Source organism: Martes martes (assembly GCF_963455335.1).
Source record: "Martes martes genome assembly, chromosome: 4".
Classification (NCBI taxonomy): Eukaryota; Metazoa; Chordata; class Mammalia; order Carnivora; family Mustelidae; genus Martes; species Martes martes.
This window is the reverse complement of record NC_137891.1, coordinates 28,551,628-28,579,578: the sequence shown is the minus strand read 5'-3', so window position 1 is coordinate 28,579,578 and position 27,951 is coordinate 28,551,628. Positions and strand designations below refer to the sequence as shown.

The 27,951-nt window shown below is 40.3% G+C and overlaps 1 pseudogene across 1 annotated transcript in view; it reads left to right on the top strand.

Moving 5' to 3' along the window:
• Positions 1-22,534: 22,534 nt before the first annotated feature.
• The window catches only part of LOC308341573 (nonsense-mediated mRNA decay factor SMG5-like), a 48,435-nt pseudogene continuing 43,018 nt past the window's right edge, over positions 22,535-27,951 (top strand). The window contains exons 1-3 of the transcript in view: positions 22,535-22,677; positions 23,580-23,753; positions 23,883-23,929. The product of the transcript in view is annotated as a nonsense-mediated mRNA decay factor SMG5-like (transcript). The remainder of the gene's footprint in view (positions 22,678-23,579; positions 23,754-23,882; positions 23,930-27,951) is intronic.

Below are 27,951 nucleotides of genomic sequence, written 5' to 3'. Positions count from 1 at the left end.
ATAGGGTGTGCACCCACAACAGGGAAGTCACACCAGTTCTGGTGGTAACACAGTCAGCATGTCTAGTGGGGTTGGCGTGTTATTTACAGAGTTAGGAACCATTTGAAGAGCTCTTGTAATATGGTGTCATGATTATTAATGATAATTAATGATAATTCATGATTAAAGAGTTAGTCTCTTTTCACTCCTGCCTGTAATCCCACCGACACGCTAGAAATAGTTATCATTAATAGCAGAGTATAATTTTCTGTTCTTTTTAATGCATTTAAATTCATATGTCAAGAAAACATACAAGTATATACATTTGCAAATATTAAAGGAATCACAAAGTACACATTTTTTGCTATTTGCCTTTTCATTAAAAAAATACAAATCGTATTTAAGCCAGAAATCATCGTGATCTGGGAATGCATCCCTATTTACAAACCCAGAGTTGAAGTTTTCCCAAGGCCTCCCTCACCTGTGGCCCTGACTATACTGTTTGATTTCACTACCCTCTCCCCAACATTGTCCTTCCCATTGTCCCACCGTCCAGCTGCATCGAGAGAAAATGTTCCATTCAGTGCCCTCAGATTAAAGTATACCTGAGATTTTTGAACCACAGGATGAGAAAATGGAAACACTAACAAAGATTCTAATTAGAGCTAAAAAGTATACATAGATAGGCTGCTTCGGCAACAAGGGAATATCTCTCCTAGCCTCAGAGATGGAAATGGGATAATTGCTGAGAAAAATGGGTCCATCTAACCTATTATCCCTTATGTCTGCCAAATTCTAGCAGCTTCCTTAACCCTTCCTTTATGAGCACTTGACAACTGAGCAGAAGGCAAGAGCTCTTCCCTGCAACATTGAGCTTGATTGCTTACAATCTTCTGCCCCCAGGGGTCCGCGCCCCCCCTTGATTAGGAGAAATGGCCCCCTGCTCATCCTGTCAAGACTCACAGGCTGCACAGTGAATGGGGGAGAAATCTCATTTTGGAGACAAGCATTTTCTGTGAACTCTATTAAGCAACAAAGCAGCCAGGCTTTCACGGGGGTCACATTTCCAGGATATAATCACCAACTTCTTGGGTCCAATATAAGGCCCCTGCCGGAGTCCACTCTTTCCATGTTCGTCAATGTGATTATTTGACGATAACAGCTTTCTCGAGGGAGTCAGAGATGCTTTCTGCACATTTTAATGAGCCTGTCATCCCGCCTCAATTTTTTCCCCTTACTCTTTATTTCTTTTCTGATTCCTCTCTTTCATGTTGTGAGCCACATGTATTTGGAAGGCCGAGAGGACACACAGATTTTAAATGTCATCCAGCATAGGTGAAAATCCATTGTCTTCCCCTCTTGAAATTCAGCAATATTGCAGGGTTTTTGGGTTCAGCAGGGTTAAAAATATTCTGTATCTGTGTTCTGAGAAAAAATAATGTATAATTAATTAGTCATGGAATTTCAGTATGTTCCTAGGTAAAGAATAATTTTATTTTTCATGAAGAATGGAAACACATGTTGAGTACCATTATAATAAAGAACAGTACAACAAATATCTCTGTGTATTAAAAGATTTCACAGTCCTGCCCAAAGACCAAGCAAATTCAAGATTCCATAGTTACGGTTTTACTAAAATTTATTAAAGGAACTAGATGAGACACAGTGATTTGAATGCTAACCTTTTTAATTTTTAGGTGTTATTTAACAGCAAATACTGAATTGGGGATCCATAAAAATTTGGTTTTTACTTTTAAGACGAGGGGGAAAAAAGAATACATAAAGGATGTTCGGAATATTTGATTTCATTTGTTACTCATACTACTTCCTATTTCTAAACTTTTGCTTCATTTTCAATATGTTTAATTGTTTTTTTCTTACGCTGGACTTTGATTTTTACAGCTAAATCTACCCTGAGATTTTCTGTGAAAGAACAGTAGGATAGGATTTGATTTTGCAAATAAATTTACCTTGAGATTTGCTAAGTAAAGACTATGGATTGGAGTATATTTTAGTGAATTTCAACTAGCCATTGATGATATTTTATTCTAGTTTTTTCAGATGGCTTTTGTTAATGAATGATGTGTGTGACTAATGCTCCCTGTAGCTTTACAAACTTAAATTAATCTGGCTCTTTATCCTTTGTAAACATATGTATGATCTGCTTCAATCAGATTTTCTGAAAACAAAGGGAAGTATTCTCCATCTTTTCTCAGGAGGCTTACAAATGATATGCATTGAACTAATCCAATTGGACTAATATGATTATTTTTGTGTGTATATGCAAAAGGGCATAGATTGCTCAATAATGTATGAGAAAAGAGAGATGATTATTTTCCTGCCAGCTTCATTGTGTCTGGATCCAGGCGAGAAGGTGTCTGTGGGCCAAAAACCCATGTGGCCACTAGCTCCAAGACTTTTCCTTCGGAACAGTGTTCTTTCTTCCTCTAGAACTAATGATGCATTCCCCAACTCAGACAAAGAAGATGCATTGGCTCACCTTCACTTACACTGTTCTTCTAGCAATGATGAGGGGCTGATAGGCACAGACTCAGACTCCTACTTGGCGGCAGAACCGAGGCCTGGGTGTCTGGGTCATTTGGCTGAGGGAAGGACACACCTTCTGCCTGAGCCTGGGTGTGGGTCCATGAAGTCACCCCTCAAAATCTCCATGGTGTGTGTTTTGGTCTGTTTGGGCTACTACAATAAAATATCTTAGACTAGGTGGCTTATAAACACAGAAAATTATTTTTCACAATCCTGGAGGCTAGAGGTCCAAGATTAGGGTGTTGGTATGGTTGTACCCTTTTGAGAGCCTTCTTCCTGGTCCATAGCATTTACCTTCTTGCTTTGTCCTCAAATGGTGGAAGAGGCTAGGGAACCTCTGTGGGGTTTCTTATAATAGTGTTAGTTCCATTGCAGGGGGCTCCACCCTCATGACCAGTCTCCTCTCAAAGACCTCACTTCCTAACACCATCACCTTTGGGGGTTAGAATTCAATGTATGAACTTGGGGGAGACACAAATATTCAAACCATAGCAGTGTGCTTCCTTCCTCTGCTCTCCCTTTACTCACTGGTATTCTCAAAGCTCCTGTCTTGGTTCTCCCCTCTTCAAGATACATAAATTCCCTTCACCAAAGCCAGGTTTTCACCATCTCCTGTTGACTCTGGAAAATAGATCATCAGTCCGGATCCTCTCCTGAGATCCAGACTCAAATACTCAACTGTCTATTGGATATTTTCACTTGAGCAGACCATTGGTTCCTTAAAACCATCAGGTCCCAAGATGAACTAATTTTCTTTATTCTCAAACATTCTTTTGTAATTCTCATCTGAGGGAATGATACCACCGAACTGCCAAAACTGGAGCATGTATTCTTTCCTCTGGTTGCCTCCCACATACCACGTCACTACAATCTATAACTTTCCTCTCTTAAATATCTCAGATTTCTTCTCTGTTCTCCCTGATCACCTCCACTACATTAGACCAATTAATGAATTTATTTATTTTTTTGTGGAGGAGGGAAGGTAGTGAATAGTGTTTTTCATAAATGTGGTACACGCTCTGTTGGTTTGGGTTAGATCCTGAACATATTAACATCCCCAATTTTGTTCTTCTTTTAGAGCTTTTGTGAATATAACTTTAAGACTGTAAATTACTTTGAGTAAGACAAGCCATTTACCTATTGATGGTACATTTCCTGCATCAATTTATTGTTCCACTGACATTATATGAAAGTGTTCTTCTATACACACTCTAAATATTATCAGTTTTTAACAATCTGGATGGGCAAAATGCTGTAGTTCATTCTCTTAAAGTCCTGTGTTCATGGTCATCAATAACTTGTAGTGTTTTCATACATTTGTTATGCTTTTCTGTTTTTTATGTGAATTAAAACTCATGTTTTATGTGAATTACCTGTTCTTGTGACTTTTTTTCATGATAATATAATAAAATTGAAATAATATTTCTATTGAGTTGGAGGAGCTCTTTATGTATTAATCATATGAACCTTTTCTGGGATGGTAGTACAAGGCTTTCATTTTGCTCCCCCACTTGCTTTTAAGGATGTTTATGTGACCCTTGTCATTCAGAAATACTTTGCATGTAGGGTTTTTTTTTTTTTTCATTGAAGTATAGTTGAAATATGTTGCATTAGCTTCAGGTGCACACATAGTATACATTGTACCATGCTTACCATGGCAAGTAGTTACCATCTGTCACTATACAGTGTCATTACAGTATTATTGACTATCTTCTCTTTGCTGTACTTTCCATTCCTGTGACTTGTTTATCTTACAACTGCAGTATGTAGTTTGAGTGTGGTCTCCTGGTCTTTTCCTTTCTGCCTCCACAATGCAGTCTAACTATTCTCTCTCTCATGGTCTCCTTGCCTTCCTCTGAGTTCTAAGTTATTCCAGAATTCTCTTTTACAACACAAATCAGCCTGTTACTTCTCACTTAAAATCCTTCAGTGGCTTCCTGTTGTCTACATTAATTTTAAAGTGCATATTAATTTTAGTACAGCAAAGTAAGTCTTTCGTGATCTGTTACCTTGTTGCCTTTCTGACTCATAGGCTTTCATTCATCCCTACCAGCCACTTGAACCCACCAGCGTTCACATATACCAAGTGTAGAGCTCATGTCAGTCTTTTTACATAGCCGCCTTTGTCTGGAATGCTTTTCCCCTTTCCTAGTCCTTTTAGGGAATTCCCTCTAAGGGAATTCATTTTGGGCTCAAGCACAACTGATTTTTCCTTTCTTTATGTCTCTATACAGTGTATATTCCTATTTTGTATCCTTTTCCCAATTTTTGCTGTGACCTATAATCTTATTTACTTAATAGATTTTTCACATAGATCCATTCTTAATTTAAATAAAACTATTCAAAAAGGAAATGTTCTGTTTCTGCTATGAATGGAGATGCAGCGTTATTTGCAATAGATATGAGAAAAACATAAAAATAAAAATACAGCTATTACAAAAATCTAACAATCGCCCACATAAAATCATCTTGTACATCAGTGGCAATATGCATGCTACCTTTTGGAGAATGCTGCTCAATTGTACTGCTTATCAAATTATCCAAAGATGTATAGACCTTTGTACAATTGTGGCTTATAAAAAAGATATGAATATTAAAGGGTGTAAGCAAATCTTTAAATAATCACATTTATTTCTAGTTATCACCATGGTAAAAAGCATTACTCTTAACCTTGTGCAAATGGAGTAAGTCTTGGTTGACTATACACTGACTGAATTCTAAACAGAGTGTGGTGGAAAGCCTTAAAAGTGTTTCTTAGTCCCTTTTTCCTATGGCCTTTGTCTTAACTCAGGAGAGAAAGTATTAAATACAGATAAAAGGAAATGAGATCAGCAGGGCAATGAAAATGGGATGTTGTGCCTCAGGGGGCAGATGTCGTTATGGAAAACTCTGTCAGGCTGAATTTGTTAGATTATATGGTAGGATGAATATGAACTTAGAATAAAACACTGAATTATATTTAGATTTGGGAATGGTCAAAGACTATTGCTAGGCTAGACTTAATTACATGTGTCATTTGACTTTGCGGTGCTCCATATTCAAAAAAATCTCAAAGGGACCCATTATTTATCTTAAAAGTGTAAATACACAATTCGTATGGCTTTTCCTTATTCTCCATCTTGTTCTTTTCATTGGCAGGTGCTGACTTGTACATTTATTAGAAATGGGGTAGCAATAGTCTACACTTAAATGTTTTTATTATTTGAATTTGTTGAGAATAAGTCAGCATAGAAGCTGAATACCTAATAACTTGAGAGCTAGAAACAAAGAAAATTGTTATTTAAAACTTTCTGAATTTGTTACACTTCGCATCCCAGGATTATAAAGTACCAATTTTTACTAAATGCATAAAAGTGCTGCCAATACAAGAAATTTCAGAGAGAATAGTAAGCCTTAACTAGTAGTGTAAAAATAGAATCTTGTGACCAGTAATGAAAGGGTGTTTATTTCTCTGAAATGTATAATTTTAGTTGTTCCTTTTCAAATTACAACCGGATACAAAAACCTCTTTTCATTCAGAAAGGATGTTATTAAGTTTTCCTTAAAAACAAAACAAAACAAAACCAAAACCCAAAAGATAAATGCAATAGCTTATTAACATGGTTCTATATTTTAATGAGTGAGGTCATACTGTTTAATTCTTTATCCTTTGTGCTGATTTTATTACCATTCACCAGTCGTGATCTGAGGTTGTGAGAAAGGCATTTAGTTTAGGCAGTGCTGAAATTGTACTCACGAGTCCATGAGCTTTTGGACCGATAATAGTGTCCTTTTGTTCTATTAGTCCATCTGTGATTTCAGAGTTTTTCTAGACCTGGAGCTGAAGTTGGAGATCCCATACCAGCGAGATTTCCCTTCCTTCCGTGAAAGGCATCTGACATCCTCAATAGGGGGCCTTAGAGTCTTGTTGGGTCTCCTGTGACTGCTGTGTCATAACCCCTGTCCCCCAAATTATACACAACAGTGTGTTTTGTTTTGTTTTTTTTCCTTAGAGAGGAGTTCCATAGCATCCAGAAGATTCTTCAAGGGTCCATTAATTTTAAAACTTTTGAAAACTCTTGTAATACCTCATTTTGTTGTAATTTATAGTCCTGAATTAACTAAGTCTTTTTATGCTGATATTGATAACATTTCTTTTTTTTTTTAAACACATTATGGTATAATCTATACAGCATAATATTTATCATTTTAACAATTTATAAGTGGATAGTTCAGTGGCATTAAATATATTCATAATGTTGTATAACTATCATTACCATCTATATCCAAAACATTTTCATCTTCCTGAATAAAAACTCTGCACCCATTATACAGCAACTTCTTCCCCACCCTCCAGCCCTTGCTAACTTCCATTGTACTTTCTGTCTCCATGAATTTGCCAGTTCTAGCTAGGCACCTCGTATAAGTGAAATCATGCAATATTTGTCTTTCTGTGTCTGGTTTATTTCACTAAACATGATATTTTTAAGGTCCATTTGTGTTGTAGCATATATAAAAATTACATTCTTTTTTATGGCTGAATAATATCCTATTATGTGTATATACCACATTTTGTAATCTATTCATCCACTGATGGACATTTGGATTGTTTCTACCTTTTGGCTGTTGTAAACAATGCTGCTGTGAACATGGGTATACAAATATCTGTTCGAGTTTCTGCTTTCAGTTGTTTTGGATTTTATTACTAGGAGTGGAATCACAGGGTAGACCTCTATTAGATTAAAAATCCAGTTTCTTCTTTTCACCATCAAGAAAAGTTTTGGCCACTGAAGCATTCAAAGTCCATTGTTATTTCCTAATAAGTTTGCTATATGTAAGTTCTCCGATATGAATCCACCTGGATGGTCTTACTGATCACACCAGTGTTGTCTCGTGAAACACTTGGAAACAAAATTCATCAAAGAAGAAGATGATAGTTTCTTTCCAAGTTTGTAGTTTCCCTTGAGTATGAATGCCATAGATCCTCTTCTCTTTCACCATTCATGACACAGAGAACTTTTTATTTCATTACAAAGATATCCTAGATGTATTTCCATATGACTTTCAGAATTTATTTTGCAAATTACTTGGGATGGCTCCTGTCATCAATGAATAGGGATGGAAAATAAGGACATGTCATTCCCCTTCTGGAAATGAATATGCTGGACATGATGCTAATTTTCTGACCCTGAAAAAGTTAGTTTTGTTTATAAAGACCTTGACCTATCCACAGCATTGAGAATTTTAGGTAAATATCATGAGCTTGTGTTTGCTGGTTCTTGGGGTAATTGGTTAATACAAATTCCTCCAGAGTTCTTTATCCTTAAAAATCATACTAAGACAATGACATTAAGCAAAGTATGGGAGGATAGAAGAAAAAAAATAAATATGGATTTATAGTTGGAGCTCAAATCAAGGAACTCATCTTCGTAGAGGTATCTTGTCATTTCTCCTAACCTCGTCCTTATGTCCATCAGAGAGGCAATAGAGAGGGAATGGGCATATCCCTTTGAGACTTATAGTTAATTATCCTAAATAATGTGGTAGATGCTGTCCATTAATGGGAATGGAAATCAAGTAATCCCAGGAACCTGCAGTGCCCACATCACTTCTCTCACTCCCTGCTGTCAGGTGTGCTCTGGGTTATTTTCAGGTTCTGTAGGTTTGCTTCTATCCTGGAGAACAATGGAAATACAGAATCGAAGGTTTTGGAGGTGTTTGTACTCATGTGTCTGAATTCCATCTGTATCTCTGCCAAGTGGATTTCTGGATCCCAGAATTATTCAGACAGTGTGCTAGATGGGGCTGATGTTTCAAAGTGCCCCAGTGTGGGAGTTAAACCAATTTGGAACTGATCTTCAACTCTGCCACTTAGGAGCTGTGAGCCCTTTGGTAAGTCACTTAAATATCCTGAGCCTTGGTTTCCTCACCGTAATACATTTTTAATAACACTTTGCAAGATTGTTAAAAGAACCAAAGAGAGCAAGGTTTGTACTCTCCTATCATTACTGAGTAGCTGCTTTGTTCTCAGCACAATGATAAGTACTTCACATGCATGTCATCCCTTGTTGGAACAATAAGTAGGTGAGTAGCACCTAGGTCTCGAGTTATCACTCAGACAGATTACTCCAAGAGTTTCTCAGTAGCATCAAATCACACCTCACCCCCATCTTCAATATATTCTCCAAAATATGTTTGTAATGACACGTGAAGAAGTTCGGTCATATTATTTCCCAACTTGAAATATGTTGGTATCATCTTGTCTCCATCAGGACTATGTTTACATTCTTCTGGCCAGACTCACATATCACTTCTGCTAGACGGCTTCCTGGATAGCTTCGCATAAGGTCACTGTAAGCTTACTTGGCTTCCAGTGAGCAAGAGCTGCCTTTCATTTTCTGTATGAAAACACCAAGCTTCGGGGCACCTGGGGGGCTCAGATGGTTAAGAGTCTGTCTTTAGCTCAGGTCATGATCTCCAGGGCCTGGGATGGAGCCCTGCGTCAGGCTCCCTGCTCAGCAGGGAGTCTGCTTCTCCCTCCCCCTCTGCCTCTCCCCTCCACTCATGCTCTTGTCTCTCTCTCTCAAATGAATAAATAAAATCTTTTTTTAAAAAAAAGAAAAGGAAAACACCAAGCATCTTTCCTAGCCTTTGGTAGCTGTCAACTAATGTTTACTGAGTTGAATAAATGCTTGTCATTCCTTTGAAAGTAATTAGCATGCCATGTCCCCTCATGTCTCCTGTCCTTAACTTTTTCTTCACACAAAACCAGAGACACATATACAGTTATACTTATTAATATACCTGAGTGGACTCCGCTGCCCACAAGATCAGTCCAAGCTTGGCTTATGATTCAGCTGGTACCCTGAACACAAGGTTTCATCTCTCCTCCTAAAAAACCCACTGAAATGACGATAGAAAGTACAAAAGGTGATGCAATCTGACAAGTACAGAGACCGGGAGTAGGGATATCAGCAAACCAAAAATTTTAACCAATTTCTGGAAGACTAAAAATAGATGGGTTCACATTGCCAGTTAAATCAGAGAGGAGGGACCCATGGCTCAATTTATGTAGAATGAAACCAGTGTAAGATGAACCCAGTTTTTTCATGATAAATCTATTAGATTGAGCAGTGGGAAGAGGGGCAGAATCAGGTGACCGAGGTGGCTAAGAAGTGAGGACCAGCAGCTCCCCTTGGTTCGTCCCACCTTCTTCCTCTGCTGCTGTGTGTGCAATGCTGACATTTGCCCAGTGATTGAAGCCAGATGGGTACTCTCCAAAGAAATAGTACCACCCATCCTGGGAAGAATAAGTCCTCTTGGATGAGGGTGCATCAGGATCCTCTTTGTCTGTCTTATCCTTAACTCTCTTTTCACTTTTGTGTCCTGCTGCTCTTCTCTCTGCCCCTCCCCTAGTCCTAGACCTGAATCATACAGACAAACAGCTGTTGGAATGCTGTTTGTCTTTGTGTCTTTCCCAAATGATTTCCCTGCCTTAATGTTTTATCCAGATTCTCCCCAGTCAGCTCCTCGTCATTCTTTAAGATTCCACTTGTGCATCTTCTGGGAATTCTGGGGAGAGTTAGGAGGTCCACGGCCCCATGGAAATCCTTCTATTAGAATGCTTCACACGTAATGTTATAGTTTCTACAGCGATTATCCTCATGAACTATGAGCTTCTTGAAAATACGAATTGTATCTCATTTGTATTGCATTTCAATGCCTGGTTTTGTGCCTGCAATAGTGTAGGTCTTCATAAATATTGGTTGGAAGGATGAATGAATGACCAGAACTTTGTTTTGTGCTTCCTACTGTTCTGGCCTCCCTTGCGGATTATGCTATGGTTGTTTTATAGTTTTCCAGATACGGTCTGAGTATATGTAGGGTTAGGCAGGGAATGGGCAAATTACTAATTGAAATTATTTATTTTAAAATTTATTTTAAAAATATTTAAATAATAATATTGACAACAATAATAATACCATTTGCTGATTGTTATGTGATTGTCACTGTGCTGTAAACTTTGTGCAGAAAATCATGAATTCTCATAGCCACTCTACAAGATAGCTGTTATGTTTCCATTGCATTAGTTTCCTCTGGCTACTGTATCAAATGACCACAAACTTGATGGCTTGAAACAGGAGAAACCTGTCAAAGTTCTGGAGGTCTGAAGTCCAAAAGTCAGTGTCACTGGGCTGAAAGCAAGTGTCAGGAGAGCTAGTGAGGCTCTAAGGGGGAATCCATTCTTCCCCTCTTCCAGCTTCTGGCGGCTGCTGGCATTCCTTGACTTGTGACTGCCTCACTCCAAGCTCTGTCTCTGTGGTCACAGTGCCTCTTTCTCCTCAATGTCAAGTCTCCCTCAGCTTCCCTCTTGTAAGGATATATGTGCTTGCATGTGGGGCCCACCTGGGTCATCTCCCCATCTCAAAACCCTTAACTTAATCATATCTGCAGAGCCTTTGCCACACAAGGTAAAAATTATAGCTCCAGGGATTAGGACACTGGTATCTCTTTGTGCAGGGAATATTTTTCAGCCCACCAAAGCACACTTTACAGATTTAGGAACAAAGGGATTAAGTTCACTTGCTCAAGTACACACAGGCATTACGCACTAGAGTCTGGATTTGAATTCGCATCTATTTGATCTCAGAGCCTGTCCCTTCCCCTCTTCCTCTATCTCTAAATAATGAGTAACACCTCAAGGCACTTGGATTGTTGCTTTACTCTGAGTCACATTTGAATGTAAAACACCTGTGTTCAGAATTCAAAGGGTAGGCCATGCCAAGAGAAATCACTGATGACCCAGGCACACACTCTAGGTTAGCTCAACACTTGCATTTATTTCCTTCATTGTTGAAGCAGGAAGGGAAGTGATGAGGAGGGAAGGCTGATGGGACACAGGCCTCACGGGGATGGGTCAATGTCTCATTACTCTGGCTGCTGCTGGCTGTCAGCTGTTGTGTTGGGGGCCTCCACTAGCAAGATTTCTTTCTGTCTAGAAGGCTGGCGTCATCTCCCAGTCTGTGTGTTGCAGTCTGCACAGAACCCAATCCTGTGTCCTTCAAAGATACAAAGAGTTGGATGTGCGGGCTCAGGGGAGGTGTGGTAGACCAGCTTCTATGCTGGAATCTTTACTAGGAGACTGACTACAGCTGCAAGGACTGTTAGCTCGACCGGATTTTATTTAAATTCCAACAACTTTTTACATTCTTTTCAGGTATAAATATGCTTTCCCCTTTTCAAACATGTTTGTTAAAAACATTATGTTCAAAACTAAATTTTATATAAAAATGTGTATAATATTTCTTAAGAACAATGTGTTTAAATTTAATAAAGTGTGGTGAAAACACTCTGCCAAAACAACTTTGCTTGCCAAAGTAGCTTTGCAAAATATTTATATCACGCAAGTGGTAATTGTACACATTCAAACAACACAAATGCTGCCGACAGGGCATTCCTTCCTCAGGGGTAATCACTGTGAACGGCGAATAATTTGGGGTGCACCCTTCCAGTCCTCTGTTTATGCATTTTTACGTAAATATCTAATATACTTATTTTTATTTTCAATACATGGGATCATATTCTGGCTACTTTTTGTTTATTTTTATTTTAAAATATTTATTTATTTATTTATTTGACAGAGAGAGAGAGAGAGAGAGAGAGATCACAAGTAGGCAGAGCAGCAGACAAAGAGAGAGGGGGAAGCAGGCGCCCTGCTGAGCAGAGAGCCCGGTGCTTTTTAAAATTAACAATGAGCTTTAGCAGTGTTTACAGATCTGAACTTACAAAAAGTTGTAGAATATCCTAAAATGTAGGTGTTTGATACCATAATTTATTTACTCCCTTATTGGACATTTAAATGCTGCTTTTCCTGTTATTAACACAGGGCTGTAAGAAGCATTATTTTACATGTAGCTCGAGTGTTTGTGCAAATATACCTTTAGGGGTGGGTTTTTAAAAGTGGCATATACTTTCACTACACCCAAAACGGAAAGTTTGATACCAGGTCAGATTTGAGTCAGAGAGCTCCTCTGAGAGCTCAGAAGTGTTCAAGTCTGCAGCCAGAGTTCGTATAATGGCATAGATGAGGTCTTCTGGTAATTGTACTTTGTTAAGAAGGCTCCTTGAGGGATGCGTCAAAGAATTCATCTTCTGATCCTTCCCACGTGCCCATCGCTGCCCTTGAAGCTGATAGTGGTTCTCTTCATGTTACTAGGATAACTTCATATTTCTGTTGTCTCCTTTCATGTACCAGTTAAGATTTTGTGTGGTTCCAACATAGCACACTTGGCTGTAGTGACTTCCCAGATAGGTTCAGTTTGCTTACACAACAAGAAATCCAGAGGTCATTGTCATCGTGTGACATGACAGCTCCATGACACTGACAGGGACTAGGCTCCCTCTTCTTCCTGCCCTGCCATCCTTTGTACATCTCCTTTATCCTCATGGGTATCCTGCAAAATGGCTGCCGTGCCTGTAGGCATGGTATCTGCATCCTAGACTAGAACATGGGAAAGGCTGTGGGCAAAGACAAGGACAAAAGCTGTATGCCGGCTGAGCCCATCGCTTTTTAAAGAGCTTTCCCAGAAGCCTCAACCAGTGACCTCTGCTTATATCTCACTTTCCAGAACTGAGATGGTTGTTCTGGTTGCAAAGTTTCAGGGGGGAAATGAGCCTACTTAAGAGGGTTCTTTGTGACCAAACTGTGCATTTGGTTATAAGAATGGAAGGAAGAATGGAGATTGGGTAGAAACCAGCAGTATCTGCCATATTTGGCAATTCAGGCTAGAATGTCTTGAAGAAAGCTCTAAAAATATGGAATACTCACCACTGATTCTGTTATAGGTAAAGGCATTAAAATGCATGGCATGTATAACACTGTAACAATAATATTGCAAATAAGAAATTACATATTCTACCTTCCTAAAAAAAAGAATGGTTTTCATTTTTCTACACTTTATTCGGGTCCCACTGAATACACACTTGTGATTTTTTTTCTTCTATACCATCTAGAGTAAATTTAATATTCTTTACCTTTTCACTTAATATAAGTATTTTAATACTTTGCTGTCCAATTTTCTAAATGTTCATTTAAAAGAGCTGTAGAGATTCCACCAGTTTGATATTTGTTATTTATTTAAATTCACAGTGTTAGACATTTAGATTTTTTAAAAGATAATGTAGAAAATGTTATAAGGACTTTTTTTGAATATTGCTTTTTATTTCTTTAGGACTCAGGCTTTATGGACACATTTCAATAAAATGAACTATGTGTTGAAGCATATGAGCATTTTTATGGTTTTGGGGAAAAGAACCATGCTATTTTTGGGAAGAGTTTTTATCAATTTATATTCTTAGCATCACTGCATCTGTATATCCCTTTTAACACATTAAATAAAAAGAATAAGAGAAAGAGAAACAAAGGAGGGGGGAAAAAATAAAGGAAGAGAGTTGTTCAGGATTGAATCAGCCCTGCCCTCTTGTGGTAAATCTTAAAACTTCAGGGCAGGGTTTTTCTTTCTCGAGGGCTTATTTTTACAGTGTTGTGCCTAATGCTGTTGTCAGCCACTGATCTTTTCAAATAGGAAGTGGGCACCTCAGTATTAGTTTTACAGACTCAAAGAATAGGAATGATTTGGGCTTGAAATCCTCAACATTACTAAAGAAGTGACAGATAACAGATCTGTATGGGAGCAGGTAAATACTTGTTCTGCTGATTAGGAGTTGGTGGTCCTGCTTGGGAAGCAGTCTTCTGAAGGTGTCAGTCCTTAAATGATGGTTTAAAGGAGGGGAGAGTATTTAGTTGAAGAATTTTATATATGTGTGTATATATGTATATGCATATGCGTATACATATATAAAATATACATATATAAGTATACATATATACACACATATATATAAACATTAAAGATTGTCTAGCCTAATTACTTTATTTTGCAAGTGAAGAGACTGAGAATCAGAGCAATTATGTGGATTTCTTCTTAAAAAGTATGAACACCAAACGAGATAATACACAGGGGGTGCTTTGCAAAATAGGACAACTAGAAGGAAGCAGAATTATTAGATGCTATAGCAGAGAGGCTGTAGCAGAGTGTGATTTATATTTGTGGCATAGTTAATCTGCTTAAAATCACTGAAATGAGAGAACTCAAAAGGCTCTTAAAAAATTCATTTTGGTCCACTCAGCCTGCTGGTGGAATAAATGCATCTGGACTAATACACACATAGTGCTTAGCATAGTTCTAGAGCATAGCATTGGCCTAAAATTGTTAAATAATAATCTTTACCACTATATGCTTGGTCTGTCCCAAGAGTTTTATGTATATTAATTCTTTCAGTCTTCACAGCTACCCTATGAAGTAGATTCTATTTTTAATCCCATCTTATGAAGACCCTGAGGCCCGGAGAGGTTAAGTAACTTGCTGTGGCCACACAGCTGTAAGCGGCAGACCCAGGATTTGGCAACGTTACCGTCTCGCTAAACTGCCTTTAATGACATCTGGTGCTCGGGCTAGAAGCCCATTTTCTGGCTACGGTGTAACACACGCTATCTTCTCAGTTTGGCATGGTTATAGCTTATGCTGGAAAGCTGGAGGTCCCTTCAGATCTCTTTAGACAGGTTACAATGTAACTTCATTGAGAGTCCATGTTTTATCAAAATGAAGTAAGTGTTACAACAGAAGAGTGAATATTTAATTTGTTTTCTACTTAGTCATAAGCAGTGGAGAAAGAGATATGTCTAGGTTCTTTTTCTTCTCAAAGCCAGAGGGGAGACAATGTAAAGAGACTCCTTTTTCATCCAAAAGTCAACTAATGTGTACTAAGTGTCTTTTTAGCCAAAGGTGGAGGTTACCTTGATGAACAAGGCAGATGGGATCCCTGCCCTCAAGGTGCTTACATTCTTGAGGAACTGAGTGTTAATTAATTGGTCACAAGGGCAAATGTGAAAATTGCTGTAAAAAAGGAAGAATATATGGCAGAGTATAATAACACTATGATCCATTTTAATATGGAAAATTAGATAAGGGTTTCTGAGGAAGTAACATTTTGGGAGGAAGAGTACTTCAGGAGGAAGTAACAGAGTGCAAACACTGTCACAGGAGGGAATATGACCCCAGTAAGGAAATAAGACATGACTGTGGGAGGAGCACCTGAGAGCAGGAGGGTCCAGGTGAGATGAAATGTAGGGGACGGGACAGATCATACAAAGCTTTATTGGATCTGTGAATGGTTTTGATCCTTGTCCCGAGTTCAGTGGGGAATGATTCAAGATGGTGTGTGTGGATGGTGGCGAGGGGAGGATGTTTTAATCTTGCAACAGTCTGAAGAATGGATTGAAAAGAAACATTGGTGAGTGTGGCTAGGAGATGCCCTTTCAGTACTGGATGGAGAGTCGTTTTGAATCAAAATAGAGGTAAGGCAAAAAAAAAGTAAGTGGAGTTAATAATCAATAGAACAGAATAGAGAGTCCAGAAATAAACCTACATGTATACGGTCAACTAATTTCAACAAAGGCACCAAGAATGTACAATGGGGAAGAAATAGTCTCTTTAATAAATGGTGTTGGCAAATTTGATATCCATGTGCAAAAGAATGAAACTGGACCTTTATCTTACACCATATATAAAAATCAACTCAAATGGATTAAAAACTTAAATCTAAGACCCCCAAACTGTAAAACTCCTTGAAGAAAACACAGTGGGTAATTTCCTTGACATTGGTCTTGGCAGTGGTTCTTTGGGTTTAACACCAAATGCAAACAACGAAAGCAAAAATAAGTAAGTGGGACTGTATGAAAGTAAAAAGTCTTGCACAGCAGAAGAAGAAATCAACAAAATGAAAAGGTGAAAAAGGTGATCTGTGGAATGGGAGAAAATATTTGTAAGCCATACATCTGACAGGGGGTTAGTATCTAAGATATATAAAGAACTAGTATGACTCAGTAGCAGAAAAAACTCAGACAACCCAATTAAAAAGTGGGCAGAAGGTCTGAATGGACATCCCTTCAAAGAAGACATAAAAATGGTCAACCAGTACTTGTAAAGACATCCTTAATCATCAGGAAAATGCAAATCAAAATTACAATTACATATCACCTTATACCTGTTAGAATGTCTATCATCAAACAGGCAAGAGACAACATGTATTCTTGAAGATGTGGAGAAAAGGGAACACTTGTGTACTGTTGGTGGGAATAGCCACTATGGAAAACAAATATGGAGGTTCCTCAAGAAATTAAAAAGAGAACTGTCATATGATCCAGCATTTCCACTTCTGGGTGTATATTCAAAGGAAATGAACTCAGGATCTCGAAGATGTATCTGCACACCCGTGTTCATTACATCATTATTCATAATAGCCAAGATATGGAAACAACCCAAGTCTCCACTGATGGATGAACGGATAAAGAAGATGTGGTACACACGTACACACAGTGGAATATTATTCAGCCATGAGAAAGAAGGAAAGCTTGCCATTCATGATGCCTTACATAGACCTCAAGGACATTATGTTAAGTGAAATAAAAAGAGAAAGACAAATATTGTATGGCCTCATTTATGTTTGAAATCTAAAAAACCCAAACTCAGGGGCGCCTGGGTGGCTCAGTGGGTTAAAGCCTCTGCCTTCGGCTCAGGTCATGATCCCAGGGTCCTGGGATCGAGCCCCGCATCGGGCTCTCTGCTCCATGGAGAGCTGGCTTTCTCCTCTCTCTCTGCCTGCCTCTCTGCCTACTTGTGATCTCTGTCTGTCAAATAAATAAATAAAATCTTAAAAAAAAAAAAAAAAAAAAAAAAAAAAAAAAAAAAAAAAACCCAAACTCAGAACAGAGAGTAGAATGGTGGTTGCCAGGGGGAGAGGGGGTGGGGAATGGGGAGATGTTAATCAAAGGGTACAGACTTCCAGTTATAAGATGAAAAAGTTGTGAGGGTCTAATACATGTCTAATACTCTAAGACAGTAAATATTAAATGTTCTAACCACACACACAAAATAATGGTAATTATGGCAGGTGATGGAGGTGTTATCTAGCTTGATTGTCATCATTTCACAATAGCCACATGTATCAAATCATCACACTGCACACCTTAAGCTTACACAATGTTGTATGTTATTATATCTCAATAAAGATGGAAAACACCCCAATAAAATCACCGTGTCTTTGTTTGGCATTAATAACTTTTGGGGTCTATAAACATAGACTTGGTGCTTTGTTTAGAGTGGGAAGAGCACAGTAAATTGCCACTGTTCTCAGGGATGACACCGTGGGAATAGGGAGGCATGTACATAAACAGCAGGGTAATGGTGAGGGACAGAGGTACCCGAGATTGATAATACTAGGGACCCTACAGAGGAACAAGGCCAGTGAGGAATTGCCTGCAGAGATGGGGAACAGCAGATACATTTTGAGAACTCCAATGTCCGCCTTTAATTTGAAGTTGGTGTATCTTCTGTGATATCTTCTACTCCTAAACTCTCAGAACTGGTCTGGCCCATTCTCCTGACTTGGATCAGTAATGCCTGGGAGAAGAATGGAAGTGGGGGAGGACAGGGTCTGGCCTGAGGCTGAATATGGCCCTGAGGGTAGGTAAAGCAGAGATGTGAGGTGCAGGGATCCCTGACTCAGGGTGGCACAGACAGTACATACTGGAGGAAGGGACCCTGGGAAGATAGGAGACAGGAACTTGGGTGACTTAATAGTCAAAAGTTGATAATTATTCTGGTACAGGAAGTGAGAGAGAGTTTCTCTGGCAGAACATAGCAGCAGCATATCAATTACTTTAGGACGTAGATGTTTGGAATAGGGTACACTGGCTTTAAAAACTTCATAGTTTAATGAGAGGCAAAACCAAATGAAAATAGGAGAACTAACATCAAATAAACACAGAAGCAACTGCAGTGGCGGAGCACAGCTGGGACATGTTGAATGACAAATGCCGGCGTGATCAGGGAAAGCTTCAGGAACTGAGAAGCATGGTGTTCTCCTCCATGTGATGAATTCAGTTTTCACTGAAGTTTTAAGCTTCCTTCCACTTTCTCGCTTGGGTCTCACTTGTTTATTCCTTTGTCCCCTCCCTCCCCCCCTTTAAGATTTATTTACTTATTTGAGAGAGAGAGGGCATATGTGTGAACGAGGTGGTGGGAGGGACAGAAAATCTCAAGCTGACCCCCCGCTGAGCAGGAAGCCCAATTTGGGGCTCGATCTCAGCACCCTGAGATCGTGACCAGAGCTGAAATCAGAAGTCAGGTGCTTAACTGACTGAGCCACCCAGGTGCTCCCCTTTGTTCCCACTCTTTTATCTGCAAAACCCTAGAGGAAGCACAAGGATAGAGGAAGGTGAGTCTTCCAAGTGCCTTTGCAGCCTGTACCTGAAAACTTGTGGAGGAGGTAGTGTTTAAATAGTGATTTAAGGGAGAACAAGTGGTGAGTGGAGAAGAGAGAGCAGAGCATTCCAAATGGTGGTGGGATAGGGTTGTTTGCGGTCAAGGAGAAGTCACGCAGAAGGTGTGGTAAGCTTGGCTTACCCCTCTGAGTGTACTGGGAGAGATATCCAGTTCATGTGTTTTTGGGACCTGCTATGTGCCAGCCTCTGAGCTACACTTTTTACCACATTCTCTCATTCTCTCCTCTCTCACCCAGTAAGCCAAGAACTATTGTTATATTCTTTTTACAGTTGAAGAAATTGAGGCCCAGGGATGATTAATAAGTGAGGTTTTTTTGTACTTCCAAGTTTTTATTTAAATTCCAGTTAGTTAACGTACAATGTAACATTAGCGTTGGGTGTAGAATTTAGTGATTATCAGTTTCATACAAGACCCAGTGCTCATCACAAGTGCTGCTTAATAACATCACCCATTGAGTCCATGCCCCTCCCCACCTCCCCTCCAACCCTTCCCGTATCCCCCGTTTGTTCTCTATAGTTAAAAGTCTGTTTGCTGGTTGCCTCCTTCACTCTTTTTCCCCCCTTATGCTCGTTTGTTTTATTACTTAAACTCCATAGATGAGTGAAATCATATGGTATTTGTCTTTCTCTGACTTATTTTGCTTAGCATAATACACTCTAGTTCCAGAAATAAATTGTTTAAATCACACAGCTGGTAATTGGCAGAGGCATTTAATCCCAAATCCTGCTCAGATCTAAAGCTATGCCTAGAGCTGTCATACCAGGTTGATGTGCACCCCAGGTCAGGGGAACAACAGTATTTCTAGTATCGGCACTTGGAAGGTACATATCTATCTCCTGGGCCCGTAGTTCAGTCTGCAAGTCCTGCTTGAGGCATAGAATGTTGTGGTAAATCAAGGCATTCTCATTTGGTAGGCTGGGAGGCTGAGGTACAAAGATTCCGTCTGTATTGCAAAGACAGCGAACAGACAAACCAGCATGAGGGTTTTACTCATTTCTGGGGTAGATTATTTCATTCTGTCGCATACTGTGCAGAATTAGGTTTCTGTGCACTTAATTGTTTTCGGTCTCAGAAGAAAATTTATCTATGAATCAGAACTACAGATGCAGCTTGTGAATAATAAAGTGTGAGGGTTAATTTTCCAGTTGTTTTATCCCATTGCTGTTCAGTTTACACAGAGAGCAACGGAGCAAGGATTTCAGATTAATTGCACTCGAGCACATTGAATAATGCATGCCAGTGGTTGCATTTCTCATGGGGAAACACTTTTAATGGATCCTTTCAAAAGTAGATTTTAAACAATGTCCTGAAAGATTTACCTCCAGAATTTTAAGAAAGTGTGTCTTAATAAAGCTATTTGGGGGAGATTTTTTTTCATTACTGATCAGTATAAGCCACATCAATGCCTTTCACTGATGGCTCAACATATGAGTATCTCTCATATACCCACAAGCCTGGTGCACTAAAACTGGCGCCTGGCATTGGAAGTCTAATGCAAGAAGTTTGGGATGGACTGAGACTACTCGGAAGATCGTAGCTTAATTGTTGTGGCTTGGCACATGGCTCGTTGTCAGTACTTTCAAAATCTCCCAAGAATACCATACCCCTTGTTTCCTTTCTTGTTCAGGTTTTCTAGAACTCTTCCTGGGCTTCCTTACATCTGCCGAGTGTCAGGAAAGAGTGCTAAAAGTCATCTGTAAAGGCTAAACCACTTTTACTGCTAGTGAGAATATTCTTCCTTCCTTCTACAACTCACATATGAAAAATACCATTCTCACTTTATGGCAAACTAACCAGGAAAGAGATTAAATCTATTACCAGCTGAATAAATACAGTTAAAAATGAGGTTTTATTTCATTGTTTGGCCTCTGCTAGTTCAGAATTCCACTATCTGGGAAGATTTACTATTGGAGACGTAACAGTTCTGTTTGTTCACTATTTCGTGGGGATTGCTGTCACTTAAAATGAATTTTTTGTACCTTACCTTCTCTTTCCAAGCCAAGATTTAGGTTGCAGAAAGGAGACCAATAGTTTTAGAGGCAGCTTGATCATTTAGGTGTCATCTCTGTAGGCTTTGTATTATTCAGACAGATTACCCAGATTCTTGATTTTTTTCCCTGTTTTATACCATTTTTGCTTCATAGACTAATATACTTGATGTAAAGACTTCCACAAATGTAGGCAATCACTGCAATTAAGTAGGGTAGCAATTGACTAAAACTCTTGATCAGACCGGGGCTTTCCTCAAGCTCCCCCAGCCTCAACGCTCCTGTCTTTTAAAGGATTTTTTTTTAAACCCCCAAATTTCCTTTTTGCTTCTCTGTATTTGAGTATGTGTTCTGGCCCGCTGTATGACCATGGACAAGACACTGAACTTTGCTAAGGTGGATTTTCCTCATCTATAAAATGAGGACATAGTTGTCTATCTGGTAGAGTCTTTAAGGCTTGAATAAGGTAGTGTATGTGGAGCTGTTTGTGAGCTGGGAACCTCCCATAGATGCCTATGAAGTATTAGTGAATGGCCTATTTTACTCTTATGTTTGTGCTTTTACCTCTTCCAATTTTGATGTCTCACAATCTAATATCTCGGATAGGCTGCCATTATTTCTTTCATGCATTGCTCAACCAAACATCTGTCCCTGGCATACTAGTTAGTCTGGCTTCTTCCTGCCTTCCCGGACAGTGGGTCTCTTTAATCTGCTGCTGGCTGAAGGCTGTCCTCAGAGAAAGCACAGCTTGCTTTTTCTGAAACTGATCACCATTCGGTTTTTAATTCCTAGTCATTGTGCTCTCCGTTGATGGCGCACGTATTGGTTGTGTCTACTCGGTCAGGCTCTGTTCTTAGCACCCAGGTATGGCCACCTGCTGGGTGTCTTCTGTTTGTCCCTGCAGATCTGGTCTCCAGCCTTCTCCTCTCTGCTCTGTGCCCCTAGAGACACTGATCTGTAGGGGTTGCTGGACTCCTTTTGGGTTCAGTTCCAGAAAGCATCCGCAGACAGTCTGAGGGATGGATGGAGGGAAGGAAGTTGAGACATGTATTTTCCAGGCTCTCTTCTAAAGGGAGACTGGGCTGGCTGTGCCTCTCCATGACAGGCCCTTGCTTCTGTTGTTAGTCCTTTCCATTCCCTGGGCTCCAGTAATGCTTCCAGTGTGCCCTTAGCCCTAGGAGTCCAGGGGCATGCCTCCCCCCAACCCCTCCCAGCCCCTACTGCTGCACAGAAGTCATGCAGCGGTCCTTTCGTAAACTGTCTCTTAATAAACTTTCCCCGATGACTCATCTGCTTCCTGCTGGGGCCCTGGTGAACTTAAGCAATAAACAAGACATATCAAGACCTTGTTCTTTATGGAGCTTATATCCTAGACGGGAAGAGAGATAATTAACAAACAAAAATAAGCAAAATCTTAATAAATAGTGATATTACCTTTGTGGGGGGAGAAAAGCTTATTTGATAGAAAGAAAGTAAGGTGTTGGGCCAGGTACAATGTTAGCTAGGTTAGCAGGGAAAACTTTTTAGGAAGTGATATGTAATTCGAGATCAGATTGAGAAAGTGATGAGGGAGAATAATGTGCAGGCAGACGAAAGCCACCGGCACAAAGGTCCTGAGGTGAGAATGAGAAGAGAATGAAGAACACAGAGAAGGCCAGGGTGGCTGGACATCATGAATTACAGAGTGTGAGGGTGGGAAATAAGGAAGGTCTGAAAGTGACCGAGCATCAAGGCGCCCAGCCCAACAGTGATGAACATATGGCCGTCGAAGAGATCTGGTGAGTAACTAACATGCTCCAAAATGTTTTGTTACATATACCAGATTGTTCTGCCTACTGTGGTGCCTCTTGATCAGATGGGGGGCGCCGAAGTGTGATGATGGGGGGGGGGCAGTGTCAAAGGAGGAAGAAACTCACCTTAGGCAGGACCAAAGAGAAGTTTATTGAATACACCACAAGGGAGTGGTGGGCAGGACAGCAGGGGAGACAATGTCTGCCCTGAGGCAATGAGTGGGGGCTATTTTTTTAAAGGGGGAAGGCGAGGTAAGGTGATGCATGGTATTCTCTCTTTTCTGGGAACTGTGCGTGGTTGTAAGTAACTCATTGGTCAGTTAGGGTCTATGGGTATTTTGGGGTGGGTCGCCTGATGGGCCTATTCCTATTCAGACTGGTGGCCGCTGGTGGGCCCTTTCTTCATTCCATTGCTCAAGTCTATTCGCCTAAAAAAATAACGGCCTCTTCTCCCACCCACCTGGAGATTCCAGAAAAACAGATCAATAATAATTTTCCCTCACTGGGAAATACAAGGCTTGTTTGTATCTCCGAGTTATATTGTTCAGAAATTGCATTGTGTTTTTTAAAGGTCGAGGTCAAACATTCCCCACCCCTCCTCTCCAAATTCTCTTTTTAAAAACATGCCTCGGGCTTCTGTTTCAGCCTGCCATTTTCCATCTCTGTGCTTGTCATCCAGATGCCTAGACGTGGGAATGTTTTATGCCTTTTCAAAACTCTCTTCCAGAGAGCGAGCCAGTCATGACAGCAGCTCATTACTTCTCAGATCAAGCTTCCCTTGTGATTTCCTCCCTTTAAAAATGTAGAACCAGTACCTCTGACACCATGTTTGCAAAGATCGGCCCCTCCCTGTAAGCGTCCGACTCAGGTAAAACTTTCTTACCTCCCAGCCCTGCAAGCTTCGCAGCTGTCTTCACGGCGCTACCGAAAGCCTCCAACACAGCCGCTGAGTGTACACAGGCTTGGATCGCCTACAGCGCCCTGATGATCACAGATTCCGGGAAGGAGAGCAAAACAGACCACCTCAAGAGATGCCTTTTGGGCACACTGAGTGTTTGGAGCTGGTTAGTTTGAACAGGATGCAGACAAGGGTGAAGCCCTTTGAAAACTGACCAGATGTTGCCCTTTTGTTAGGGACATTTACATTTATAAAGGGAATCTTCATTTGTAAGGATGTCTCCCCTCTGTTCTAGGTGGAGAAGGAGGACTAAATCTCCAGAGACTCTTATCAAAGGAAAAGGCAAGGGCTTAACATGTGCATGACAACCTTACCTTGTTTGCCGTGCTTTTCCTGATAATTTTAAATAACTGCCCTTTCTCTCCCCAGCATATTGTTTCTACCTGGAAGTGTTATTTAAGGTGTGGCCTGGGGCCCTTCCCTGGGGCGTCACTCAGGTTTCCTGGATCTCTATTATGTATACAGGAGGAATATTTGTTTTTAAACTTCTGTTTGTATTTGTCCTGTTAATCTGCCTTTTATCACAGTGGGTTCTCAGCCAAGAACCTACAAGGGTAGAGGGCACATTATTTTTTCTCCTCTATGATGGGAAACTCTTGTCTTTGAGAAAAAGTTTTGAAGCAAATCCTTTAAAACTGTAACATAAAGAAATTTAACACTGACACTTTATCAAATATAATTGAGTCTCTTTACATCAAGCATAAAAACGGCAGGTGAGGGGGCGCCTGGATGGCTCAGTGGGTTAAAGCCTCTGCCTTCAGTTTGGGTCATGATCCCCCGGGATCCTGGGATTGAGCCCCGCATCGGGGTCCCTGCTTGGCGGGGAGCCTGCTTCCCCCTCTCTCTCTGCCTGTCTATCTGCCTACTTGTGATCTCTCTCTCTCTGTCAAATAAATAAATAAAATCTAAAAAAAAAAAACCACAAACACGTCAGGAGATGCTTGTGATTATTGAATCAGTACCCAGAGACTACAGTTACATTTGATTAGTATACTTAACTCTTGGGCTTAATAGTGTCTTCCAAGAAACAAAATTATATTGGTTCATTTAATATTTAGGAAAAGGAACTTGTTGAAATGCTAGAATTTCAAGATAATTTTCTGGGAACTTGCTCAATGCAGGATATGGTCAGTGGAACCCTGGAACTTCTTAAAAGTCATTCCATATTTGGAGCCTTGGCTCTCTGTTGAAATGCTGTGGACATTAACACACGTGGAATATTCGCAATCCTGCCTATCTAGACCAGAGAGGAAACTTGTTGATGGGGTAAAAAGGGTGACTGACATTACATTTAAAAACTCCTCTGTTTGTGATTTCCAGCAATTCTGACTTCAGCATTGCTGTACGATAACCACTAGATGGCAGGAGTGAACAACATAAAAATTGCAACATGGCTTCTAACCGAAGAAACTAGTTTTAATGTTTCTCTTGTCCACCCCCCCTCCGCACCCCCCACCACTTCTTACAAGCTGTTGTCTTTTCTTGGCTTTTCATTTTTGCTCTGTCTGCCCCTCACTGTATTTGTGTTTCTACTTATAATTTTAAATAATAGATCCTCAAGAATCACATAGCTGTTTCTAAGGAAATCAGAGTTGAAAACCAGTCACATGTACTTGTCATTTGAATAATAAGGCAGAAATTATTTTCTCTAATTCAAGAGGTCTTGAACAACTGCTTTCTACTTGAGCTGAGGATAAAGCTTCAGAGACTACTGAGGCTCAGAAAGCCTCATGTTTCAGTCCCACCCTCACACTGGCAGGTTGTGTGTGTGGGGGGAGAGTGTAGTGTGTGCAGACAGACGAGCAGAGCCGAACCAGAGAGAATGAAGAAGCACAAAGACCTTTGGAGCTCTGTGTAAATGGATAAGCCGGATTACTTCTCTGTGATACTATCAAAGGGTGGTTTGATAATGATCACCGCCCCATCCCCAAACCAAAAAAAAAAAAAAAAAAACCCTGCAACCCTACAACACAACTTGGCTGGGGGCAGCACTTGAGAAAAGAGCTACCATTTTACTAATCCATTCAAAGGAGAAGGCTTTCGTCTGAATAACAGCCATGCATTTGAGCTCCATGTTTGAGAGGTCTGATTTAGGCTGTCTGTGTTTCTCTTTCTTGGAGTCTATTGTTCTCGGCAGTAAATCTTCCTTTCATTTTTTAAAATTCATTTTTCTATTCTCAAAGACTTCTTTTGAAGACTAGGGTTCCGGTTTCTGAAGTGCAGAATTTGAATTCTGTACCCCAATCCCTTAATAACTCAAAGGCAGGCTTCAGAGAGCTGCTTAGATATTACCAATACCTCTTGGGGGTGCTCCTGGAGCACTGTTGGTCTGCCAGGGGGGTTGCAAACTCTAGCTGTCATATTTTTCCAGACTGGGAATTAAGGAATTGAAGAAAAGCCAACTCTTCTTCCCTGTTGCCCTCTCTCTCTCCTTGCTTCTTTCTGTCTCTCTGTCTCTGTTGTTGTTGTTGTTGTTTTAAGGATTTCATTTATTTATTAGAGAACACAAGCAGGGGGAGTATCAGGGGGAGAGAGAAGCAGGCCCCCTGCTGAGCAGGGAGCCCAATGTGGGGCTCAACCCTAGGATGGTGACCCAAGCCCAAGGCAGATGCTTAACCAACTGAGCCACCCAGGCCCCTCTCTGTCTCTTGTTTTTTGGTTGCTCTCTCATACACACGCACTGTACTCACAAACACATAAACAAGAGAAGGAAAAACGCTTATTCCAGTTTGAAATTGAACCTGACTAAAACAAAGGAGGTTATGAAAATCCCCTTTGTGATTGTCATCCTCCTATTGATTCCGTTTTCTCCTGCTGGAGAAACTAAATACCAGGACTGGATAGGAGGTTCAGAGAGAGGAATAGGCTATAAAATGAAGCAATTTCTGGGATCATTAAAACTCACTGATAAAAGCTACATTAGCTCCAGCAAAACCCAGAATTCAAGGTATAAGTGTTCATTCCAACTGTTCTACGTCCGAATTGCAAAGCAGCACATGCATAATTAATATGATTCCTTTATCTGGATTGACTAGTTCACACTCTGATACTGTCACTTACTAGGTATAGGTCGTTCGTCAAGGTACTTAACGCTCTGAGCTAGTTTTCTCACTGGCAAAACAAGATTGGTATCTACCCTCTGTGTTGTTCTGAGGGTGAACTGAGATAACATGCTTTAAGTGTCTGGCAGTGGGCCTGGCTCACAGTAGGTGCTTGATGAATAGAACTTGGTAATTTTGGGGTAGTGATTAAGGAGTAGTAGAATGTGGACAATGGAGTTAAATAGACCTTGGTTTAAATGGTGTACATTCAAAGGCTGCAAGATCTCGGGGCAGCTACTCCATTATCACCTGTAAAAGGGTGATAATCTCACATTGTTTACTGAGTTACTGTCCAGCTATGTGGTTATAATTGTGCACATGGTTGCTAGTATTATGGACGTTGCCTGTTCATTCCTTAAAATATTTATTGAAACCAAACCATGTTCTGTGTTTAGCACTATGTTGAGTGCCAAGAGAGAATATATAAAAGAACCATGTGATAGCACTTGCTTTCAAGAGGTTAACAGGTGAAAAAAAAAGGCATTGTCACTCAATGTAACAACATGGAATAATCAAATGTCAGTTGTAAGCGATATGGTATATATCAAGTCTGGTGGATTTTAGAAAAAGGAGAGAATTTGGGAGCTGCCGTTGGAGGGGAGGACATGAGGGAATAGTCAAGTCCTGTAGGGCTTTGAAGGATGAGTAGGGTTTGCAGATGTGGGGACCGGGATGCACACATATGAAATATATCAGATAGTGACATGTGTTATGGAGAAAATAACAGGGAAGAGGCAGAGGGAGTGCTGGGTGGGTTAAAACTTGACATAGTATAGACAGGGAAGTCCTCACTGAGAAGTTCTCAGGAGATATGGCTAGCTAAGCAAGGAACATGGAGGAGAGAGCCATGTGGACATCTGGGGAGTTAGTATTCCAGGCTGAGGGAACTCCAGGTGCAGAGGCCCTGAAGCAGATACACCCTTGAGATTTTGGAGAACTGGTAAAGAGACCAGTGTGGCTGGAGTGCAAATAGTAGTGGGGAAATCAAAGGAGATGAGGTTGGAGAGGTAGCACTGTGGGGTTGATGGTTGAAGAGAGTGAGCAGATCATTTGGGGGCCTCGTGTGCCATTTTTAAAGAGTTGGGCTTAACTTTGAGTGAGATGGAAAACCGCCAAACTATTCAAGCAAAGAAATGGCAAAACCTGACTTCGACTTACAAAGGATTGTCTGCCTGCTGTTTTGAGAAATAGGCTATAGGGAGC